We start from the raw sequence: 25,426 nt of genomic DNA on the forward strand, positions 1-25,426 counted from the left end.
GCAACTTATAAGAAATAAGACACATAAGCTACATATTCAATACCACAATAGTTTTTAAGGCTATTTTCCCATGAGCTATGTATTGCAAAGACAAGGAATGAAATTTTAAAGGTAGCACTCAAGAAATTTACTTTGGAATGGCAGAGAAATACCACATAGTAGGTAGGTATGGTGGACACAAATGACATAGTTTTTGGCTCGAGGATTTGGATGCACGAGAAGTATTCCCTCTCAGTACAAGGCTTTGGCTAGCAAGGTTGTTTGAAGCAAACACAAGTATGAACCGGTACAGCAAAACTTACATAAGAACATATTGCAAGCATTATAAAACTCTACACTGTCTCCTTGTTGTTCAAACACTTCACCAGAAAATATCTAGACTTCAGAGAGACCAATCATGCAAACCAAATTTCAACAAGCTCTATGGTAGTTCTTCATTAATAGGTGCAAAGTACATGATGCAAGAGCTTAAACATGATCTATTTGAGCACAACAATTGCCAAGTATCAAATTATTCAAGACAATATACCAATTACGACATGAAGCATTTTCTGCTGCCAACCAAATCATAATGAACGAAGCAGTTTCAACCTTCGCCATGAACATTAAAATTAAAGCTAAGAACACCAGTGTTCATATGAACGAGCGGAGCGTGTCTCTCTCCCACACAAGCATGAATATATTCAGAGAATGAAAATAACAAAACGAAAATAAAATCACACAGACGCTCCAAGTAAAGCACATAAGATGTGACGGAATAAAAATATAGTTTCACTAGAGGTGACCTGATAAGTTGTTGATGGAGAAGGGGATGCCTTAGGCATCCCCAAGATTAGATGCTTGAGTCTTCTTGAAATATGCAGGGATGAACCACGGGGGCATCCCCAAGCTTAGACTTTTCACTCTTCTTGATCATATTATATCATCCTCCTCTCTTGACCCTTGAAAACTTCCTCCACACCAAACTCAAAACAATCTCATTAGAGGGTTAGTGCATAATAAAAAATTCACATATTCAGAGGTGACACAATCATTTTTAACACTTCTGGACATTGCACAAAGCTACTGAAAATTAATGGAACAAAGAAATCCATTCAACATAGCAAAAGAGGCAATGCGAAATAAAAGGCAGAATCTGTCAAAACAGAACAGTCCGTAAAGACGAATTTTTCAGGGGCACTTAACTTGCTCATATGAAAAAGCTCAAATTTAATGAAAGTTGCATACATATCTGAGGATCACACACGAAAATTGGCAGATTTTTCTGAGTTACCTACAGAGAGGTCTACTCAAATTCGTGACAGCAAGAAATCTGTTTCTGCGCAGAAATCCAAATCTAGTATCAACCTTACTATCAAAGACTTTACTTGGCACAAGAATGCAATAAAATAAAGATAAGGAGAGGTTGCTACAGTAGTAACAACTTCCAAGACGCAACAAAACAGTATCAAAATAAAAACATGGGTTATCTCCCAAGAAGTGCTTTCTTTATAGCCATTAAGATGGGCTCAGCAATTTTAATGATGCTCACATAAGGATGAGAGTTGAAGCAAAGAGAGCATCAAAAAGCAAGTATGAAACAAATTTAAGCCTAACCCACTTCCTATGAAAAGGAATCTTGTAAATAAACAAGTCATGTAAGCATAACGTAACAAGCATAGAAAGGCAACACAAGCGCAACTTCAAGATTCTCAACATAAAGAGGGGAAACTTAATATTATTAAGATGCATATAACCATGTTTCCCTCTCTCATAATAACTTTCACTAGCATCATGAACAAACTCAACAATATAACTATCACATGAAACATTCTTATCATGAGCTACATGCATAAAATTATGGGATTTCTATTTTCGTGCCCTCGGGTCGTTAGTTGTACTCAGTTTTCCCCAGCCCCTTAGTTTTTCCTCAGTTTTCCCCAAGCCTATGTTTGAAACCCGCAGAAGGAGCTCAGACGGAAGGAATCCGTTTATTTGGACGTTCTGTGCTGACGTGTTGCGCCGCGTCGTCTGTGGGGCCGCGTCGTGTGGGGCCGCGTCGCGTGGGGCTGGTAGAAAGGGACCGCGTGGGACAGGATGAGAAGCGTTTGGTTGCACGTGAGCAGGAGCTGGGTTTTGTCTCTCTCGGCCCAAATTGGCATTTTTAAGAGCACCTTTTCCCCTCTTTCTCTCTCTGTCTTTTTCACCAAATTAGTATCAAATCTAGAGAAGCTTCTATTTATATCTTTCTTCAATATGGCAGCAAATCTAGAAGCTAGTATATGATAAATTCACAACAGCATAATCAGAAAACTAAGTATAATACATAAACTGCATACAACAGCCAAAAGCAGCCAATAACGTTGTTAATGTTCACGACAAACTAAGCTGAAAAATATACAAGACGCACGCAATGTATGGACAACAAGAAGATTAGGATAGTGACCCCAGGATGAATGAATTTGTTCTTCATTCCTCCCCATATATTTCTTCGTCCCTCCATTCGTGCATTACCCCAAGGAAATATTCATTGAACTCCTTCCGTCTGCAGTGTGAGGCCAATACATCCTCCAAACGGTATGGCCTGTGTTCATTTCTCATACCGTAGAGTCCTATTCTATCCACACGTAGTGGCCACTCATCCCAGGCCTTTGTATCATGAGAGTACTCTCTGATATAACCCAAATCCGTGTAGTAGATGCTGCCAGGTCGAAGTGTCAGGTACACTCTGGTGTCGACGGAGATACACCGGATATAATTCACGAAGAAGGCATTACTGCCAATGTTACTGACCGGATGGAGAGAGCGGCTCTGAGTGTCCACACGGTACACCAATGGTTTGCCCGCCAAAGCCTCGCTGACCAACAACACAAGCAGCAGATCACCATCCGACTTCACAAGGTAGAACTTCTGATGTCCAAGTTCTGGAAATGAAATTAGTGTCTCCATCTTGACAGTGCTCGCGTGCTGCTGCAACTGTACATTGGTGCACACTATTCTTCCGTTCTCAAAATTGTCCGCAGCTACTGCATACAGTTCACCATTGAACGGGGTAATGCAACGCAGACAATGGTTCTTGATCGAAAATCTTCCTTCTCCCCAATCTTCATTTATATCCTTAGTTGGCGTGCTCTCATCGACCCAACCAATTTCCGGTGGGTAATGTGCGGCAACGAAGACCATAGTCGGGGATTTGATAACAGCGACTGATTTCAGAAAAACAGATGGCATCTGCGCCTCAAACATAGTGTTCGATTTCTTTGTGAGTGGGTTCAGAAGCCGTATCTTGTGCGGCGGGTTCTTCTGGGCAAGCACGATGACGCCACGGCAAAAGCCGACGAAGTAGTATCTAAAATATATTGATGAAGATAACATGTGGTGACCCTGCATACCACTGCATGTTGTAGTATGCCAGTCGTTGATATAACATTCACGAAGTACCATTTCGCAAATATTACATCCCTCAGAGTAGTACAACAGAACATAGCAGGTCCATAACTCATTCATTTATTATTACAAGCATAAAACACATATCGTCTCGGAGCTCCTCTTGGGTCCTAAGAGGGATACTCCTGGGTTCGAGGCGAACCCAACTTAACTTACAATATAGAAGTTTCACTAGGTTATACATTTATTACCTCGAGCAGCTAAATACTAAGAGTTCACACTGCTCGGCTACTACTACTACTCGGTGCTTCTAGGCTTGATCTCCTCCGGAAGCCTCCCCGGTTCCGTAGACTATGAGGTAGTCTACGCCTTCAATACCTCCAGAGAGGTCTGGTTCTTCATAGCCGATGATCTCGGCTCCTTCATGGTTGTCGTAGTCCTCCTCCGCATTTATCTGCATAATCTAAGCAAGGGATTTAAGAGTGGGATGAGTACGGGCGTACTCAACAAGTTCATTATAGATAAGAGGTGTTTAATGCACTAGCTACGATATTAGACCAGAAAGTCTAGTATCAATGCAGGTTTTGATAAACATTTCTTCAAGAGATTGCTTTTATTTCAAAGAGCTATGTCCGTCAGCCTTCACCGGTTTACTAGAACTTCATGGAGCTCCTTTCCGGCCGCGTTCGCAGTTCCATATCCCGGAACAGGGAGTGACAGGTCACGGTTCTTTACACTCTGCAGAGGTGTGTTGCTTTACCCATAAGAGATCTTAACCTTGGTGCCAACCGGGCAGCTTTCCCGTCCACACTTCCTATGGTGTGAGGCCCGGTATAAGGTCTAGCCAATCATGTTCCTCCGCTACCTCGAACACCCACCCTTTGTTGCATGCCCCGACCCTGGGTCCTCGCCGGTCCCATTATTCCCACTCACGGGTGGACCCCGACCACGACAACAGTTTGGGACTCGTTAACCAAACTCCTTCGCCGGTAGCTGCAACCCATCATAGACCGCAATACCGTGGGACTTAAGGCTTCCCACCAACCGCTTGTTCTTCGAGCGACAAGTGTCTACGGACTATGCCGTGGGGACTTAAGGCTTCCCCAGCCAACCGCTTGCCCTGACAGATACAAGTGTCTACGGTAAAGCGCATCCGTTGATGAACGAGAGGTGGAAACACTTTTGACTACTCCGTCCCACTCCGGATCTTATGGTTAACACGGGTATTACGGCACAAGAATCACTGGACGACATTTGTTGTTTAATCCTAGATGGATATAAACCTTTGCAATGGAACCTCCACCATATCAACACGATCCATGGTTCCATTGCCCACCACATAGTCATATTCATAGTTATGAAAGTAGTGGTTTTGGTTTTTATGCAATAGTGATAACCATAGTACTTTGCAAGTAATTTGATAGAAGTACTCAAATGACATGAGCAAGTGATGAACTGGCCTGAACACTGCAAAGTTTTGCAGTTGGATGGTGTGGACTGACCCTTGTCCTCTGGTTCTGAAAAATAGCATCATTGTCCGATAAGGGCAATGGTTAAAGAAGCAATTATGCATGATTCCAGTTTTAGGGTTTGTTCCCCCCTTTCCGATGTCTTAGCATTTCATGTGAGAGGTTAATACTAAGAATAATTTAAGGATACTTTGTTTAGGGTAAAATACAACCTTGAAGTGTTGTCAAGGTGTTTTTAAAGTTCAAAGGCATTAATGGACTTATTTTCATGATTGAAAATAATATATGTGATTTAAATCATTTATTTTAATCATCAAATTAAGACTTTTTCTTAATTGTCTTCAAAAATTCCCTTTTGTATTTTATTCAGGTAGAGAATTTTATGCTGATCAGTTTTCATATTTTTAATTATTTTTTTAGAGCTATATTCTATTTTTTTAAAAATTCTTAGAAACACTCATTTTAAATGGGTATTTTGGAAATGTCCAAAATACCCCTCGGGCCCACCTGTCAGGCGACCGAGCTGGTTAGGTTGGACCAGCCCACTGGGCTCGGTCCAACCGACCCAGTCGCGTCGTCTTCCTCCCTCACTCTCTAACCCTAATCCTCTTCGGGCTCCCGCGACCAAAATCGCCTCCGCCGTCGCCGCTTTATTTCCGCCGCCTCCGGCCGTCGTCGGCGACGAGATGCTGCGGATCTGGTCCGCCTCTTGACGGCGGACCTGATGGTCCGCGTCGATCTGACGCTCGCTGCTTCCTTGACTCGCCCCCAACGCCTCCGCTCGCCTGCCGTGATGTGCCGCAGCGATTTTGTCGCTGCCGACGCTCCTGGCGTCGTGGCGCAGCCGTGTGCCTCGCCATGGTGATCTAGGCGTTGTGGCGGGGTGGTGCCTGGCTAGGTGTGGCCTGGCGCTGCCGTTCGCCCGGCGTGTGCCGCCGTGCCGCCATGGCCGTGCCCTTCTCCGATTAACTTGTAAGTTCACACCGCCTCCCTCCTTCTCTACTACCTGTTCTTTCTCTTCTCCTTCCTTTCTAGCCTAGCTCTGGCCACTGGCCTGCCTCTACTCATGGAGGCGCGGCTATGCCGTGATGCTGCTGCTGCTTTACTTGTGTTGCTGTGCTATGGTGTTGCTGCTACCTACATGTGCTGTGACTGCTAGCTGTGGTGCTTGCTCTATTGCTATGCATATGCTGCTGCTGTGCTGCTATCATGGCCATTGCTTATGAATTCATGCTTGTGCTTGTGCTGCTGCTTCCCTGTACCTCTGTTCTTGATGCTATTTCATCTGAATCATCAAGTGTATTCAATTACTATCCCTGGCTTGATTGAGGTGTGTGGTCCTTGCAAATTTGCAAAAAACAGTGCTATCTGTGTAGTGCTCTTGGGCTTTTCTTCACTGTAAAGCTCAGTTTAGCTTGTGTGTTGGCTAAATAACTCCACATTTAGTTGGTGTGCTACTGGTTACAATTATATTTCATGTATTTGATTATCTGTGATGCAATGGTTGGTTAATTTGTGGCTTTGGATGATCCTGTGATCATCAGGGCTTCCTGTTGCTTATAAATTTGTATGGATTCATTTCAAATGCTGCTGTTGCTTGTGGATCCAGCTCCTCACCAAGTACTGGTGGTTGCTGTTGCTTGTGAAAGCAAAACTGGTGGTTGATTGAGGAATTTGCTACCTCTGGATGCATCTGTGTGTGTGTTCTTTATTTATCTATGCTTGTCAGTGAAGCTTGGCTTCATATTTCTGACAACAGACATGATCTACCTGATGCAGTAGTGATCTGGTGCATCCTATGCCCTATCTGGATGGAAACCAACATGTGTTGGCACCTCCTGTGATGCATGAACTCCTTGGAGTGATGATATGCTTCTCTTGTGGCTTTACTATGTGGCTAGGTAGTTGTTGTGACCCTAGCAATGTTTGGTGTGCTAGTAAAGGTTGCTCCTACCTCTTCTGTATGCTACTGTGCAATATTACTGGTAGTCATTCATGGGCTTCCAGTATAATTGATGTTGAAATGAAAATAGACATATAAATGTCTATATTCTGATGGTCTTAAAAGGCTAGTGTAGTCTGGTTATACTTGGATAAGTCTCTGGGATGGTTTTCTTTCCTGTTTCCATTTGGAAGGTGCTACCTCTATTCTGGTTGGCATAACCATGGGTATAGGCTTGATTGATCCCTGGTCCTTGCCATTTCTACCAGGTTACACTTGGTCTCTGACCAAATGATGATCAAAACAGGGTTACCCCACCCTTTGTGTGCTTGTGATCATGCCTGTGCAATTTATGAACAAAACCATCTGGTTTGTTCATGATGATGTGTATACCTCACTCCAGCTCCTAGATAAAGTTGTTGTGGTAGAGGATTTGCTTCTGGTTGGTTGGTTTGCTTCAGTGATGAGCTGGTGCTTGCCCTGCTCCTCCTTGTGAGCTTGATGCTTGGTTAATTTCTGTGTTTGGGGAATAGGTGAGACAGCTCTGGCTGTTCACCTGTTCTTAGTGTTCTTGAGCTGTTCTTGCTATCTGGTGACTTACCCTGCTGCTTTGTCGATGAAAGAGCTAGGGTTTGGTGATACGTCCAAAACGTATCTACTTTCCCGAACACTTTTGCTGTTGTTTTGCCTCTAATTTGTGTATTTTGGATGCAACTAACACGGACTAACGCTGTTTTCAGCAGAACTGTTCTGGTGTCTCGTTTTTGTGCAGAAATCCAACTTTCAGGAAAAACCTCGGAATTTATACAGAAGGCCCTATTTTCCCAGAATACTTACGGAGCCAGAAGGGCAAGTCAGGGGGAGGCCCGAGGGCCCCACACCCTAGGGCGGCGCGGCCGAGGAGGGGGGCGCGCGGCCCTAGCGTGTGGCCCCCTCGGCCGGCCTCCGACGCCCTCCTTCGGACTACTTATCGGCCTCGACCTAAAAACGCACGGGGAGAAGTCGAAGTCGCCAGAAACCCTCCAGAACGCCGCCACATCGCGAAACTCCGTCTCGGGAGCCAGAAGTCTCCGTTTTGGCACTCCGCCGGGACGGGGAATTGGAGGAGATCATCGCCACCATCACCACCGACGCCTCTCCATCGACCAGCCATGTTTCCCCCATCCATGTGTGAGTAATTCCCCCGCTGTAGGCTGAAGGGGATGGTAGGGATTGGATGAGATTGGTCATGTAATAGTGTAAGATTGTTAGGGCATAGTGCCTAGTGTCCGTAATTGGTACTTTGATGATATTGTTGCAACTTGTTATGCTTAATGCTTGTCACTAGGGCCCAAGTGCCATGATCTCAGATCTGAACATGTTATTATTTCATCATGATATTCATTGTTTATGGTCTTACCTGCAAGTTGTATACACATGTCGCTGTCCGGAATCAATGGCCCCGAAGTGACAGAAATCGGGACAACCGGAGAGGATGGTAGTGATGTGAGGATCACATGTGTTCACGGAGTGTTAATGCTTTGCTCCGGTACTCTATTAAAAGGAGTACCTTAATATCCAGTAGATTCCCTTGAGGCCCGGCTGCCACCGGCTGGTAGGACAAAAGATGTTGTGCAAGTTTCTCATTGCGAGCACGTACGACTATAATTGGAACACATGCCTATTGATTGCTTTGTACTTAGACACCGTTTTATTATTATCTGCAAATGCCCTGCTTGATTGTTACATGAGTTTCTCTCATCCATGCAACGCCCGTTATCCGTCCCCGTGCCTACAGTATTTTAATCCTGCTGTTTACTATAATCACTACTGCTGTCTCTGTTACTCTTTCTGTTATTTCACTATCACGCTATAAAACTGTTACTATCGATAAACTCTTGCGAGCAAGTCTGTTTCAGTGCAGCTGAATTGACAACTCCGCTGTTAAGGCTTTCAAGTATTCTTTGTCTCCCCTTGTGTCGAATCAATAAATTGGGTTTTACTACCCGCGAAGACTGCTGCGATCCCCTATACTTGTGGGTCATCAAGACTGTTTTCTGGCGCCGTTGCCGGGGAGCATAGCTTTATTTGGAAGTTCACTTGGATTGATATTGTTCGCTGCAAATTCTCCATCATGGGTAAAACTCGCGATCCTAAAGTCGCCATATTACCATCCACTACAAGAAAAGGTACAACTCTGAGTACCTCTGCTGCTCTTGATTCACCATCTGTGATTGATAAACTTGTTTCACCGCCACAAGCTTCACTTGCTGGTACTTCTGCTGAATCTGAAAATTCTTATGATATTGATAATGTTTCTGCTGTGCTTGATGATAGTGGTTCATTGGGATCCTTTCTAGATGCTACAATTGCTAGGTCTAGACAAATTGAAAATACTGAAACTCCTGATGCTACTACACCTGTTAATTCACCTGAACTTGATTATTCTAGTGATGATCCTGATGAAGATTATGTGGAGCTTAATGATGATTTAATTAATAGATGCAATGATACTGCTGATGCAAGTAAAATTAAAAAGTTTCTCACACAATATACTGTTAGACATAAGTTATCTCCTGATCCTAAATTTGCCACATCTCCTATATGCATTAAGGATAAAGATTATGATTTTTCTCTTGATCTATCTCATATAGCTATTGTAGAGAAAGCACCCTTTTGTGGTACTGAAAAAGAAAGTGCTGTAGAACACATGATTGAACTTTCTTCTATGAGTAGTTTGTTTTGTGATGATATCAAGATGCGTACTTATTTTGTCGCTAAAATTTTTCCTTTCTCATTAAAGGATGATGCTAAAACTTGGTATAATAATTTGCCTCCTGGTTCTATTAAAAGTCCAACTGATTTGCGTGATGTTTTCTTTCGAAAATACTTTCCTGCTAGTGCTCAACATGTTGCTTTACAGAAAATTTATAGATTTGACCAGGGAGATGAAGAGAAATTGCCTGAGGCTTGGGCAAGATTTTGTTCTCTTATCAGAGCTCGACCTGGACATGATTTAGAAAAGAATGATCTACTTGATATATTTTATAGTGGACTAACCATTGAGTCTAGGGCATACCTGGATAGTTGTGCTGGTTGTGTTTTTAGGAAAAGAACTCCAGACAAAGCTGAAGAATTATTGGCTAAAATAGGCCGGAATCATGATGATTGGACTACGCCTGAACCAACTCCAACGCCAATATTGAAGAAGAGGGGTTTAATTAAATTGAATGATGAAGATATGAGGGAAGCCAAGAAGTCTCTCAAGGAGAAAGGTATTAAATCTGAAGATGTGAAGAATCTACCTCCCATAGAAGATATATGTGAGATAATTCCCCCTTCATCCATGATTGAGGTAAACTCCCTTCAGCGCTTTACTAGGGAAGATATTCCATATTCAAAACCTCCTGCGCAATGCTTAGATGAGTTTGATAATTATATTGTTAAGCAAGAAAATTTTAATATGAGAGTAGAGAATCATCTAATGGAAAATTCTCAAGCTATTAGCAATTTGCATGATATTGTGGAGAGAACCTCCAATGATGTTAAGATGCTTGTTAAACATTTTCAAATGGTTCAAACTCAAATTGAGCAACTCACTAAAGTGCAAAATGACTTATTACAAAATAATTCTAAAAAGAAACATGCTTATGAAGTAACAACTAGAGGTGGTGTCTCTACCCAGGATCCTCTATATCCTGAAGGGCATCCCAAAAGGATTGAACAAGATTCTCAACGCATTGAACCTAGTGCTCCTTCTAAGAAAAAGAAGAAGAAACATAAAAATGTTGTAGAATCCTCTGAACCTGTTAATGATCCTAATAGTATTTCTATTTCTGATGCTGAAACTGAAAGTGGTAATGAACATGATAATAATAATGGTAATGATAAGAATGATGTTTCTGATAAAGAAGAAGTTGAAGATGAACCTGAAAAGCAAGATAAAAATAAAAAGTATACTAAAGAAGATTTTATTGCTAAGAAACATGGTAATGAAAGGGAACCATGGGTGCAAAAGCAAATGCCTTTTCCTGCTAAGAAACTAAAATCAAAGGAAGAAGAACACTATAATAAATTTTGTGATTGGATGAAGCCTTTATTCTTGCAAATCCCTTTGACTGATGCTATTAAATTGCGTCCTTATTCAAAGTATATGAAAGACATTGTTACTAACAAAAGGAAAATCCCCAATGAGGAAATTTCTACTATGCTTGCTAATTACTCTTTCAATGGCAAAGTTCCAAAGAAGTTGGGCGACCCAGGTATACCTACTATTCCTTGTTCTATTAAGAATAATTATGTTAAAACTGCTCTATGTGACTTGGGAGCCGGTGTTAGTGTTATGCCTTTTTCTCTTTATAAGAGACTTTACTTAGAAAAGTTGATACCTACTGATATATCTTTGCAAATGGCTGATAAGTCTACTGCTATTCCTGTTGGTATATGTGAGGATGTTCCTGTTCAAGTTACTAATAACTGCTTGATATTAACTGATTTTGTTGTGTTGGAAATGCCTGAAGATGATAATATGTCTATTATCCTTGGGAGACCTTTTCTTAACACCGCAGGGGCTGTTATTGATTGCAATAAAGGAAAGGTTACTTTCAATGTTGATGATAGGGAGCACACCGTCTATTTCCCCAAGAGGATTGAAAAAGCATGTGGAGTTAATACTATTTCTAATGTGAGAACTATCAAAGTTGGAACTATCGATTGTCCTATATATGAGCCTAAAGAAGAATATCAAACTCTTGTGATTGGATCCATATCAATACAATTCAAGGTAACATGATTGATTTGAGGTTTATTTCTTCATATGCTATGTAAAATTTATTTGGTGGCAAGACTTGATCAACCTTGTTAACAAATACTTTTTATATGCATAGAGGAGGTAAACAACATCTCTTTCTTCCTCCACTTGTTCTACTTGCTGTAGCACTTTTATTTTGCAAAGTTCCTTAGTTAATTAGAGATTTCAAATTTTTTTTCCTGGCCAGTAATAATAAATTTAATACCCAGAAATGTGCATTTTTCAAAGTTTTCAAAAATTCACAAAAATTATACCGTTGGTCCTATTTTTCGACGAGGCACCTGGGAGCACCTGGGGATGACCAGTGGGGCACCCCAGGGTGGCACCCCACAGGCTGGCGCGGCCAGCAAGGGGGGCGCGCCACCCTGGTGTGTGGGCCCCCCTTTACCCCACTTCAGCATCCCTTCCTCCCACACTCTTCTCTCTCCCGAAAAAATCGACACCAGCTTCCCCTCACTCGTGTTTTTGCTCAAGAACTCCAGATTTCTCGATCTCTTTGCTCAGCCCAGATTTCTGTCTGAAATTTGGCACATTTGCTCTTCGGTATGTGACTCCTCCAACCCTCCAAGTAGAATTTTGTTTGGTGGAGTATATCTTGCATATTTTGCTGCTGTAGGTAACATGTTTAGTGAGCTTGCATGCTTGTTCTAAGTGGTAGAAACTAGTTTTGATGCATGATTAGTACTCTAGCAAGTTCCTATGGTAGTTTCCCTCAACTATATGTCACCAAATCAAATTTTATATTGTTTGTTGAAAAATTTCAGAAAAGGGGGATGGACAACTTTAACTTTGGAGAAGTGTTCCAAGGGGAGACAACAAGCACGGGGAGGCCCTCGAGGTCATCCACCCGATTCAGGCCATCCTACAATGAGGACCTCATCGCACCAAGCTTCGCACCCGAGGAGGACAATGGAGTCCCCAATGCTGCATCCTTTCCATGCTATGACTTTTTGGGTAATGCAGGGTTGTTGGATGATTTCTTGACCCTCGTCGGTAAGGCGGGTTTAACCACCTATGTGGCAGATGAGAGTGAGCAATACTACACGCTCACTAAAATCTTTGTGGAGAGCTTCAAGTTCAACAATAAGCATTTTCGCCCGACCGTAGACTTTAAGATCTATGGTAAGCCTGTTACTATGAAGTTGGAAATTTTTTGTGCTGCATTGGGTATTACCCCTGTAGGTACAGCAAGGAAGATTGAGGACAACCCCAAGAAATTGCTGGAGCTCTATCGAGAGATCACCAACGATGATTGTCGCACCATTCAGCATGGCAAGATAAGAAACATTCAACTCCCCGCCATTAAGTATTTTGCTTACTATATCGGTACTAGCATTCTTGGTAGGGAGAACACTAGCAACATATCTAGCTATCACCTTGGTTTCTTAATTGCTGCACTCACTGGGGATACGCCTTATCATCTTGGTGCTCTTGTTGCTCGCCGCTTGTCTAACAAGGGGCCTATATTTGGAGGAATTATTGCTTCGCGCGTTTTAGCATATTTAGAGCTTCCTCTTGACCCTAATGATGTGAGAATAACTCCTATGAGGCTTGATATTGCTGCTATGAAGAGTCACCAATTTGTTACAGCTGACTCTAGGTTAGATAATATTGTTTATAGAGTGTTGTTTGCTGACGGGGAAGAGAGGGAAGTCCCTTTGCCCCAACCAGATTTGTTCAGTATCAACAGGAAACCATGGTCGCGCTCTAAGGAGGAGGTGGATGAGAAGCTGAAGATACACAACTTCCACCAGCAGCATGACTCAGAGGACGCCGAGCCCTCCTACGACTACACCGTCACGTATCCGGGTGCTTCTTCTAGCACATACCCGGAATATGATCCATCTTCGTACTACGAAGGTGCTTCTTCATGGGCACCATGGGGTTGAACTCCACTTAGGCCAAAAGCCTAAGCTTGGGGGGAGGTATACCGGCATCACTCATTCTTTGCATATTATGGTTGCTGGATACTTGTACATACTTGTTTAGTTTCTTTGAGTGGTTTTCTAATGAGAGGGAGATGATATTTGGGGAAGTGCTGCCTGAAAACAGATTCTGGGCTGTTACCAAAAAAATTCGTGCGCACAGCCAGAACGTTATTTTGAGCTGACAATTTTTGTGCATGTTTCCCAGGTTGTTATCTAACTTTCATTAGTTGAGCACTTTTCGAGCTGAGCAACGGAAGATTTTTGTAAAAATCGATTTCTGTACTGCTGTCAGGTTTTGGCAGATTTCGGCCATCTTGCTTTTCTGTGTTTCTTTTAGTTTTCATTTTCTTGTTCTTGCTTTGTTTCCTTCTTAAAACACAAAAAGACCAAAAATATTTCTGTTGTTTCTCTTCACCACTTGTTTATCTTGGTTTCTTGCATTTGCTTCGCTTTATTTGCTATTGCTAGTTTGCTATAAGAAAACCCAAAAATATTTTGCTTTGTTTGCTTGTTTCCTTTTGTTCTTGTTTCCAAATTCGAAAACACCAAAAATATTTGCTGTTCTTCTTTGGTTTGTAAAGTTCATTATGAGTTCAATGGTCTTCGGTGGCTGGAGCGTGGTTTTCATTTCATATTATCCAAGCTACACAAGTGAAAAGGCAATAATGACGATCTACGACAATCTGATTGTGGTGAGAGGCTGGTATGAACTCTATTTGTTTTCATTTTTGTACATATACTCATCCATGTGAGCATGCTTAGTTGGTTCATGTGAGGTATATGTCATTTGAGAAAGTCTAGTAGTTCATGATCTCTCATGTTTAGTTCCAATTTATTAATATGAGTAGCATGTCATGGATGTTTGCTTGCATTGTTTTATTCATAGATAGGTATGATATTGTGGTATCCTCCTCTGAATAATTCGTTTGAATTAACTTGGCACATGCTCACGCATGCATATGACTGAACAAAAGTCAATTAAGCCTCGATGATTTACATTGCTTCAGAGTTCTTGTATCACTTTTATGCCTCAGTTAATTTATTTTGCCGCAAGCATGATTATGACAGTTACTGCTCTCTTGATTTGTCGCTCCCTAGCCTTCACTTGTACTGAGCGGGAACGCTGCTCGTGCTTCCAAACACATGAAAACCAAGTTATTCCAGAGTGTCCACCATAAATACCTATGCATGGCATTTCAAACCATTCCAAGTAAATTCTCATGCGCTACCTTTAAACCTTCAAAATGCTTCTTAATTTGTGTTAATGTTTCATAGCTCATGAGGAAGTATGTGGTGTTTAACTTTCAACCTTGTCATTTACTCTTGACGGATTTTCATATGGACTAGTGGCACATCCGCTTATCCAATAATTTTGCAAAAAGAGCTGGCAATGGGGTTCCCAACCCCGATTAATCAACTTTCACTAATAATTCTCTTCACATGTTTTGCTCTGATTCATCAGTAAGCAACTTAATTTTGCAAATAGACACTCCTCCATGGTATGTGATTGATGGAAGGCACCCGAGGATTCGGTTAGCCATGGCTTGTGTAAGCAAAGGTTGGGGGGAGTGTCACCCATAATAAAACTAAAATACATGTGTAAACAAAAGAGAAGAGGGATGATCTACCTTGCTGGTAGAGATAACGTCCTTCATGGGAGCCGCTCTTGAAAGTCCGGTTGGCGAGGTAGTTGGTGTACCCATTACCATTCGTTGACAACAACAAACACCTCTCAAAATAATTTTACTCCTGTTTCAAAAATGAAAAGCTCTAGCGCATGTTAATCCCTGCTTCCCTCTGCGAAGGGTCAATCTTTTACTTTTATGTTGTGTCTCCATCCTTTCTTTGAGCACTTTCTTGAGAGCACAACTGTCATTCTTAGTATAATATGCTTGTCTCAAAATATGATTGATTGTGGTATAACTTTGATGCTTTTATCTTTGACAATCACTATTTCTAGTTTTTCTATGAACTTCAGAGGTGCCTGAGCATTTATGTTTTGCTGATCAAATATGGGCAAGCGAGATACCACTCTATCATACTCTTTTATGAACATTGCAATCCTGCTTATATACATGATTCATGATGCTTATTATTAATTGTTGGTACCTTTCCATGATTTATATAGCTATTAGATAATCTTATTTGCATGTATCTTATTATGAACTGCCTAGTGTTAGCCATAGCATGAGAATATTTACATCATATGAACAAATGTGTTCGTGAAAGTTCTTTTATCGCTCAGTTGTTAACTGAATTGCTTGAGGACAAGCAATAAGCTAAGCTTGGGGGAGTTGATACGTCCAAAACGTATCTACTTTCCCGAACACTTTTGCTGTTGTTTTGCCTCTAATTTGTGTATTTTGGATGCAACTAACACGGACTAACGCTGTTTTCAGCAGAAGCTGTTCCGTGTCTCGTTTTTGTGCAGAAATCCAACTTTCAGGAAAAACCTCGGAATTTATACAGAAGGCCCTATTTTCCCAGAATACTTACGGAGCCAGAAGGGCAAGTCAGGGGGAGGCCCGAGGGCCCCACACCCTAGGGCGGCGCGGCCCAGGAGGGGGGCGCGCGGCCCTAGCGTGTGGCCCCCTCGGCCGGCCTCCGACGCCCTCCTTCGGACTACTTATCGGCCTCGACCTAAAAACGCACGGGGAGAATTCGAAGTCGCCAGAAACCCTCCAGAACGCCGCCACATCGCGAAACTCCGTCTCGGGAGCCAGAAGTCTCCGTTCTGGCACTCCGCCGGGACGGGGAATTGGAGGAGATCATCGCCACCATCACCACCGACGCCTCTCCATCGACCAGCCATGTTTCCCCAATCCATGTGTGAGTAATTCCCCCGCTGTAGGCTGAAGGGGATGGTAGGGATTGGATGAGATTGGTCATGTAATAGTGTAAGATTGTTAGGGCATAGTGCCTAGTGTCCATAATTGGTACTTTGATGATATTTTTGCAACTTCTTATGCTTAATGCTTGTCACTAGGGCCCGAGTGCCATGATCTCAGATCTGAACATGTTATTATTTCATCATGATATTCATTGTTTATGGTCTTACCTGCAAGTTGTATACACATGTCGCTGTCCGGAATCAATGGCCCCGAAGTGACAGAAATCGGGACAACCGGAGGGGATGGTAGTGATGTGAGGATCACATGTGTTCACGGAGTGTTAATGCTTTGCTCCGGTACTCTATTAAAAGGAGTACCTTAATATCCAATAGATTCCCTTGAGGCCCGGCTGCCACCGGCTGGTAGGACAAAAGATGTTGTGCAAGTTTCTCATTGCGAGCACGTACGACTATAATTGGAACACATGCCTATTGATTGCTTTGTACTTAGACACCGTTTTATTATTATCTGCAAATGCCCTGCTTGATTGTTACATGAGTTTCTCTCATCCATGCAACGCCCGTTATCCGTCCCCGTGCCTACAGTATTTTAATCCTGCTGTTTACTATAATCACTACTGCTGTCTCTCGTTACTCGCTTTGTTATTTCACTATCACTCGCTATAAAACTGTTACTACTGATAAACTCTTGCGAGCAAGTCTGTTTCCAGGTGCAGCTGAATTGACAACTCCGTTGTTAAGGCTTTCAAGTATTCTTTGTCTCCCCTTGTGTCGAATCAATAAATTGGGTTTTACTACCCGCGAAGACTGCTGCGATCCCCTATATTTGTGGGTCATCATTTGGCTCTAAAAAGTTTATATATGATCCCTGCAAGCTCTCCTGGTCGATAGCACTGCCTGGCTGTTTTGGTGACTCCTCTCTGTGCTGTGTGTGTGTGCTGCATGCACAAGGCCTGGTGAGCTGCTAGGCTGTGTGTGTGTGCACATGCTTGGTATCTGGCTTGTGTCTTGGCTGAGGGATGGAACAGCTCGGCAGCTTTGGTCATATCCTCACCAATTCTATTTGATTTTTAACCTGCCAAGTGGCTATGCCAGCCACTTGGCATAACTTTTATTTGTTGTGATTATGTGCAGGGTCAAAATGATGATCAAATGGACATGAAGATCATCAAGCTCAAGATTATCTTGTAGTTTAGGATATTTCATTTATTTGTAATTTTCCTCTTTCTTTTTCTATTTCTTCAATTCATGAAATGTGTTGTAACTTCATATTTCATTTCTGGATATTGTAATTGACATTGTATTTTGTGTGATTATCAATAAAGCTCAAGGTTTTCTCTAATGAGCTTTATTTATTATTTGTATATTTCATTATGTGAATTATTATTATTTACTTAATGAATTTCCTCACAATTTGGATTATGAGATATTTATTTAATGTTTGAATTTGAAATTCAAATTCAACTTAGGTTTGAATTCAATCATGCAACTTTGAATTCAGTCATGCAACTTAAATTTGTGATGCAAACTCTCCCCTCTCTTCTCAAAACCCTAGTTAGTTGAATAAGGAACAGGTTTGTCGCACTCTCGAAACCCTAACCCTGTAAGGTGTCGAGAGAGAAACTTGTCCCCCTTCGATGCAGTTTCTGTTTAAAAGCGCGAAATTTCCCCAGAATTTGCAATGCAATGCACATCCCTTTCTAAAATCTACCCCTCGATCGTCTCTAAACCTGGGACATTACAGCCTTTCCCCCTTAAAGAAAACTTCGTCCCGAAGTTGTGGTTGTAATACCTGAAGAGTTCGGGGTATGTTTTCCTCAGGTCTTCCTCCTTTTCCCAGGTGGCTTCCCTCTCTGGATGATGCTTCCATTGTATCTTGCAGTATTTTATGGCTCGATTCCTGAGTTGTTTCCAGTTTTCCTCGAGAATCTTTGCTGGCTTCTCGATGTAGGTCAAGTCTGGTTGTAACTCAAGCTCTTCATGTGATACTGGCTCATCTGGGGTCTTCAAACACTTTCTGAGTTGCGACACATGGAATACGTTGTGAACCTGAGACAGCTTTCCTGGTAGTTCCAATTCAAAAGCTAACCCTCGGTTTTGACTCAGAATCTTGAAAGGTCCGATGTACCTAGGGCTTAACTTTCCCTTTACTCCAAATCTCTGAAGTCCTTTCATCGGGCTCACCTTGAGATATACCATGTCTCCAACTTGTGGTTCCCATGTTCTTCTCTTTTGATCGGCATAACTCTTCTGTCGGCTTTGGGCTATCTTCAACCTATCTCTTATGATGTCAATGATTTGTTGCTTTTCCTTGACATAATCAGGATTAAAATCCTTGCTTGCTCCAGCTTCATACCAGCATATGGGTGATCTACACTTCCTTCCATACAGAGCTTCGAACGGTGCCATCTTGATGCTGCTTTGATAGCTATTATTGTATGAAAATTCTGCTAGTGGCAAGTGCTCCTCCCATGATCCTCCGAAGTCTAGGGCACAAGCCCTAAGCATATCCTCTAGGATCTGATTAGTTCTCTCCGTTTGTCCACCTGTCTGAGGATGATAGGCGGTGCTATAGTCCAACTTGGATCCTAAAGCTTCGTGTAGTTGCTTCCAAAATGCTGACGTGAACACGGATCCTCGATCCGACACGATCTTCTTGGGCACTCCATGTTTACTCACGATCTCTTTGATGTAAAGATCGATGAGTTTCTCTCCTTTATCTTGCTGGTTTACCGCTAAGAAGTGTGCACTTTTCGTCAACCGGTCCACGATTACCCATATCATGTCCTTCTTTTTATTTGTCATGGGTAGTCCGGTGATGAAATCCATTCCTATCTCCTCCCATTTCCATTCTGGAATGGGTAAAGGTTGTAACTTTCCTGCCGGACTCTGGTGTTCAGCCTTCACCCTTTGGCAGGTATGGCATTCTGCTACATATTGTGCTATCTCTCTCTTCATGTTGTTCCACCAGAATAGCTCCTTTAGATCCATGTACATCTTCGTACTTCCCGGATGAATGGAGTATGGTGTTTGATGGGCTTCCCGGAGTATTACTTCCTTGATTTCAGCAATATCCGGAACGCAAATCCTCTTCTGAAACCATAGTGATCCTGATTCTCCTCGGTGAAATTCTGATGGTCTTCCTTCATCTATCCTTCTCATTTCCTCCATGATGAATGGATCGTCCAACTGACCCATCATTATCTCATTCTTCAGGTTGACATTTAGCTCATCGGCTACTTGTAAAGCCGATAGTCCTTCATGAGCTTCTTTCTCCCAAAGTTGTATCTGGGCTTGACTTATTTCCTTCTTCAACTCCGGTGATAACTCTTGTTCCACTCCGCCAGTGCTCTTCCTACTTAAGGCATCTGCCACAACATTAGCCTTTCCTGGAGTATAATTGATGGTCAAATCATAATCCTTGATTAATTCTAGCCATCTTTTCTGCCTCATATTGAGTTCCTTCTGAGTGAAGAAGTACTTGAGACTCTTGTGATCCGTATAGAGCTCACACTTGGCTCCATAGAGAAAATGTCTCCAAGTTTTTAATGCAAATACAACTGCTGCTAATTCTAAGTCATGTGTTGGATAGTTCACTTCATGAGGTCTGAGTTGCCTTGATCCATAAGATATTACCTTCCGATCCTGCATGAGTACGCAACCCAATCCATGCTTGGATGCGTCACAGTACACGGTGTAATCTTTGCCAACTTCAGGAACTGCTAACACCGGTGCTGTGGTGAGTTTCTCTTTTAGAGTCTGAAAACTCTTCTCACACTCCTCTGACCACACGAATGGTGTGTTCTTCCTTAACAGCTTCGTCATTGGTCCTGCTATCTTGGAGAATCCTTCAATAAATCTCCGATAGTATCCTGCCATTCCTAGGAATCCTCGAATTTCCTTGACAGTCTTGGGTGCTTCCCATTCTAAAACTGCTGCTACCTTGCTCGGGTTAACAGCTATTCCATCTTTGCTAATGACATGACCAAGAAATTCTACTTGATCTAGCCAAAATTCATATTTGCTAAACTTGGCATAGAGTTGATGTTCCCTTAGTGTTTGCAACACTAACCTCAGATGTTCAGCATGTTCTGCTTTGTCTTTGGAATAGATCAAGATATCATCAATGAATACGATGACAAACTTGTCTAGATATGGCATGAAAATCTTATTCATGAGATTCATGAAAATTGCTGGGGCATTGGTTAATCCAAAAGGCACTACAAGGTATTCATGATGTCCATACCTTGAAACAAAGGCAGTTTTCGGAACGTCTTCCTTCTTGATCTTTATCTGGTGATAACCGGATCTTAGATCAATTTTGGAAAAGACTCCCGCGCCTTTAACTTGATCGAATAGATCTTGTATTCTTGGAAGTGGATACTTGTTCTTGATTGTGACATTGTTCAAATTCCTGTAGTCTCCGCACATCCTTCTACCACCATCTCTTTTATCCACGAAAATCACAGGTGATCCCCATGGTGAAACACTCTCTTGTATGAATCCTTTCTGTTCCAAGTCATCCAATTGCTCCTTAAGTTCTTTCAACTCCTTAGGTCCCATCTTATATGGTGCTTTAGCAATCGGAGCTATTCCTGGAATTAGGTCGATAGTGAATTCTATCTCCCTATCTGGTGGCATTCCAGGTAATTCCTTAGGAAACACATCCTGGAATTCATTTACTACAGGTATATCCTCTAACTTCACCTCCTTCATGCTGTTCAACTGTAGCTCGACTTTGATCTGTGTATGTTTGTCTCCTTGGTAGATCATTCTACTTCCATCGGGGCTTTTCAAAGACACTGTCTTGTTCACACAGTCGATCAAAGCTCCGTTAGCTTCTAACCAGTTCATACCAAGAATGACATCAATGTCCTTCATCGGTAAAATGAACAGGTCTGCGTCAAATGTGCATTTATTGATCATGATGACTTGTTTTTGTTTGGTATGGGTTACTACTATCGTCCCCCCCCCCCCGCGGAAAGTATGGTTATGGGTGTATCTAACTTAGTGCAACTAATCCCATGTTTGATGATGAATTGCTGAGAAATAAATGATGTAGTTGCACCAGTATCAAAAAGTACTTTGCCAGGATGAGTGAGTATCTGGAGCGTACCTATCACTGCCTGATCGGAGTTGACCACCTCCTCCAGACTGGTGCAGTTCAACTTGCCGAAGGGTTTCTTGTTCTTCCAGTTCCCTCCTCGGCTTCCTCCTCCTCCGGACTGACCTCCTCCAGTATTTCTCTTGGGGCAGTCCTTCAGCATGTGCCCCTCCTGGCGACAACCAAAGCATATAATCCTTGGCTTCTTGCAATCCTTGGCAAAATGCCCTGGAAGTCCACAGCTTCGACAAACCATTGGATTGGCAGTCTGAAACGCTTGGTTCCTCCTGCTATTGTAGTAGTAGTAGTAGTAGTTGTTGTTGTTGTTGTTGTTGTACCTTGGCTTGAAACTCAAGCTGGTATTGGGCTTGTTACTAACAAACCTTTTAGGCTCAAACTTGGCCTTCTTCCTCTTCTCTTCTTGCAGTTGCTTGAAATCATCTTCAAGAGTGATGGCTGCATCCACCAACTCTTGGAACTCCGTTGCTCTCATCATGCGGAGCTGTACTTTGTACTGGGGACTTAACCCCCTCAAGAACCTCTTCTTTTTCTTGTCCTCGGTGTTGACCTCCTCAACAGCGTACCGGGACAGCTTTGAAAACTCCCTGACATAAGTCAGGATAGCTTTATCCTTCTGCTCGAGACTTTCAAATTCTCGACGCTTCAGCTCCACTATGCTCTCAGGGACATTGGATTCCCTGAACTTCCTCGCAAACTCCTCCCAGGTGAATACTTTTCCAGCCGGATAACCGGCTACGATGTTGTCCCACCATGATGCGGCAGGTCCACACAACAAGTGTGTAGCATAACGAACCTTCTCCTGGTCGTTGCAACCAACAGTATTGAGCTTTCGCTCAGTGTCCATAAGCCATTCTTCCGCGTCCATTGGCTCGGGCGCGTATGCGAAAGATATAGGCTTTGTGTTCTGGAAGTCTGATAAGGTGACTCCCTGATTCTCGGGTCTCTCCACCCTGTTCTGTTGTAGCAGCTCCTGGAAGAATTTATTCTGCTGCTCCAACGTTACACGTTGTCTCTCTTCCATCATCTGCATGTACTGGACAAAGTTCTGCTGCATCATTGGTGGTGGTGGTGGTGGAAACTGATTCCTGGCTGCTTCATCAGCCTCTTCCTTTTGCTTCGCCTCGCGCTCCATGCGCTGCTCTTCGCTCTCCTCACCTACCGGTCCCGACATAACCCCCTAGTTCTGCAACACAAGATGATACTCATAATTACTCCATGCGCAAGTTTTCTGAGCTCAACTTTGTGCACAGAACTAGTCACGCAATGGAAATCAAGAAGCAAATCCAAATCATACAAAACATATACCATGTATATACATACTTAAGTGGTCTTATTACAATACTCAAGTCGATGTGAGTATGCAAACTCACTTATTAAAGTATATGTACAAATTTCTACAAATATTACACACTACAATACACGTGGTACTTGTGTATTGTAGTCTTGCTTCCCTTGGTGGTCTCTAGTCGATCTTCACTCCCGATACATCCCAGGCTTCCATCCGGTCGAACGTGTCGTCCTCCTGACAAAACCTGGAACATAAGGTCTCCCCGTCGGCTGGTAGTCGGAATCAGATGATGATCCTAGGGAGAAATCAGTGTTCACGAACTGGTCATTCAGTGCATCATAGTCCACCCATCGGGTGTACTCCCCTGTGACTCCACCATAGGTATCTCCAACATTCGTATCCGACTAAACCTGTGTCGGATACCCTCCAACTTCTTCCCCATTCCACGGATAACTCTGGTTCTGGGTCGTGGCGTCCTCATTCATCTCCCCGTCATAATACACTGAAGTACTATGAGTTCCAGTATCAGACCCCCAACGCCAACATGTGGAGTTTTCTATAGGAGTCACGGAACGCTGATTGTTTCCGGATTCCTCTCCACCCTCATATCCTCTATAGGAACTACTAAGATAGTTCCCAGGTGTAACGGGTGTAGTTTCTCGTTCCGGGTGGTCAATACTAATATAATCACCAGCTGAGTAAACTGGTGTGCACACCTCATTCTCCATAGGTTCCTTCCCCTTAGTCTCCTCCTTGGGTTCAGTAAACTCTTCTAGCATTGTATCAATTGCTCCCGTCAAATGACGGTTCAACTGAAAGAACAATGATAGTAAGTTGCGGCTATTGTCCATGTATTTTGCAGCTTCTGCTGGTTTGCGTTTGGCATATTTGAAATGGTTAAGCATGGGATCATCGTCTTCCTCCAAATGAGGAATGTGTGTGAATTCGGAACCCATAAGCTCTTTCGTCTTATGCTCCCGAATATCGGTTATGGCTCTCATAACGGCTATATGGTAGGCTGTGTTCATAGTTCTGGCTTCACCTGCTGGCATTACTACGCTCATTCCCAAAGATTCGGGAAGTCGTAGCCCTATCCTACACTTTGCCAATACAGTACCATCGTAGTACATGTATTTCTTTACTTGGATATGGGGATCACACCCAAATTCAAGTAACATGGCACGAAGAATATCTGCGAGTCCTCCTTCATATTCACTCAGTGTGGAATCCATTACTTTCACGTTTCGTCCCGGACGTGAACTTGCCATTGTTGGCTGTAGAAATAGAAAGAATATAAGATTAGTAATAATGCATCATAATAGAGATAATAAAGAATTGTCGCACTAAAAGATATGATTGTTGTATTCTCAATTGAATATACACCATATTTTTAGAGAATTCTTTACTAGTCCTATTTGACTCCTAACGTTCGGTCCCATTTACTAGGTTCCAACCTAAGGTCAAAGCTTTCGCTCTGATACCAACTGTGGTGACCCTGCATACCACTGCATGTTGTAGTATGCCAGTCGTTGATATAACATTCACGAAGTACCATTTCGCAAATATTACATCCCTCAGAGTAGTACAACAGAACATAGCAGGTCCATAACTCATTCATTTATTATTACAAGCATAAAACACATATCGTCTCGGAGCTCCTCTTGGGTCCTAAGAGGGATACTCCTGGGTTCGAGGCGAACCCAACTTAACTTACAATATAGAAGTTTCACTAGGTTATACATTTATTACCTCGAGCAGCTAAATACTAAGAGTTCACACTGCTCGGCTACTACTACTACTCGGTGCTTCTAGGCTTGATCTCCTCCGGAAGCCTCCCCGGTTCCGTAGACTATGAGGTAGTCTACGCCTTCAATACCTCCAGAGAGGTCTGGTTCTTCATAGCCGATGATCTCGGCTCCTTCATGGTTATCGTAGTCCTCCTCCAGATGATTCAGACAATCTAAGCAAGGGATTTAAGAGTGGGATGAGTACGGGCGTACTCAACAAGTTCATTATAGATAAGAGGTGTTTAATGCACTAGCTACGATATTAGACCAGAAAGTCTAGTATCAATGCAGGTTTTGATAAACATTTCTTCAAGAGATTGCTTTTATTTCAAAGAGCTATGTCCGCCAGCCTTCACCGGTTTACTAGAACTTCATGGAGCTCCTTTCCGGCCGCGTTCGCAGTTCCATATCCCGGAACAGGGAGTGACAGGTCACGGTTCTTTACACTCTGCAGAGGTGTGTTGCTTTACCCATAAGAGATCTTAACCTTGGTGCCAACCGGGCAGCTTTCCCGTCCACACTTCCTATGGTGTGATGCCCGGAATAAGGTCTAGCCAATCATGTTCCTCCGCTACCTCGAACACCCACCCTTTGTTGCATGCCCCGACCCTGGGTCCTCGCCGGTCCCATTATTCCCACTCACGGGTGGACCCCGACCACGACAACAGTTTGGGACTCGTTAACCAAACTCCTTCGCCGGTAGCTGCAACCCATCATAGACCGCAATACCGTGGGGACTTAAGGCTTCCCCAGCCAACCGCTTGTTCTTCGAGCGACAAGTGTCTACGGACTATGCCGTGGGGACTTAAGGCTTCCCCAGCCAACCGCTTGCCCTGACAGATACAAGTGTCTATGGTAAAGCGCATCCATTGATGAACGAG

Source organism: Lolium perenne, chromosome 5 (genome assembly GCF_019359855.2).
Source record: "Lolium perenne isolate Kyuss_39 chromosome 5, Kyuss_2.0, whole genome shotgun sequence".
In the NCBI taxonomy this organism is placed as follows: domain Eukaryota; kingdom Viridiplantae; phylum Streptophyta; class Magnoliopsida; order Poales; family Poaceae; genus Lolium; species Lolium perenne.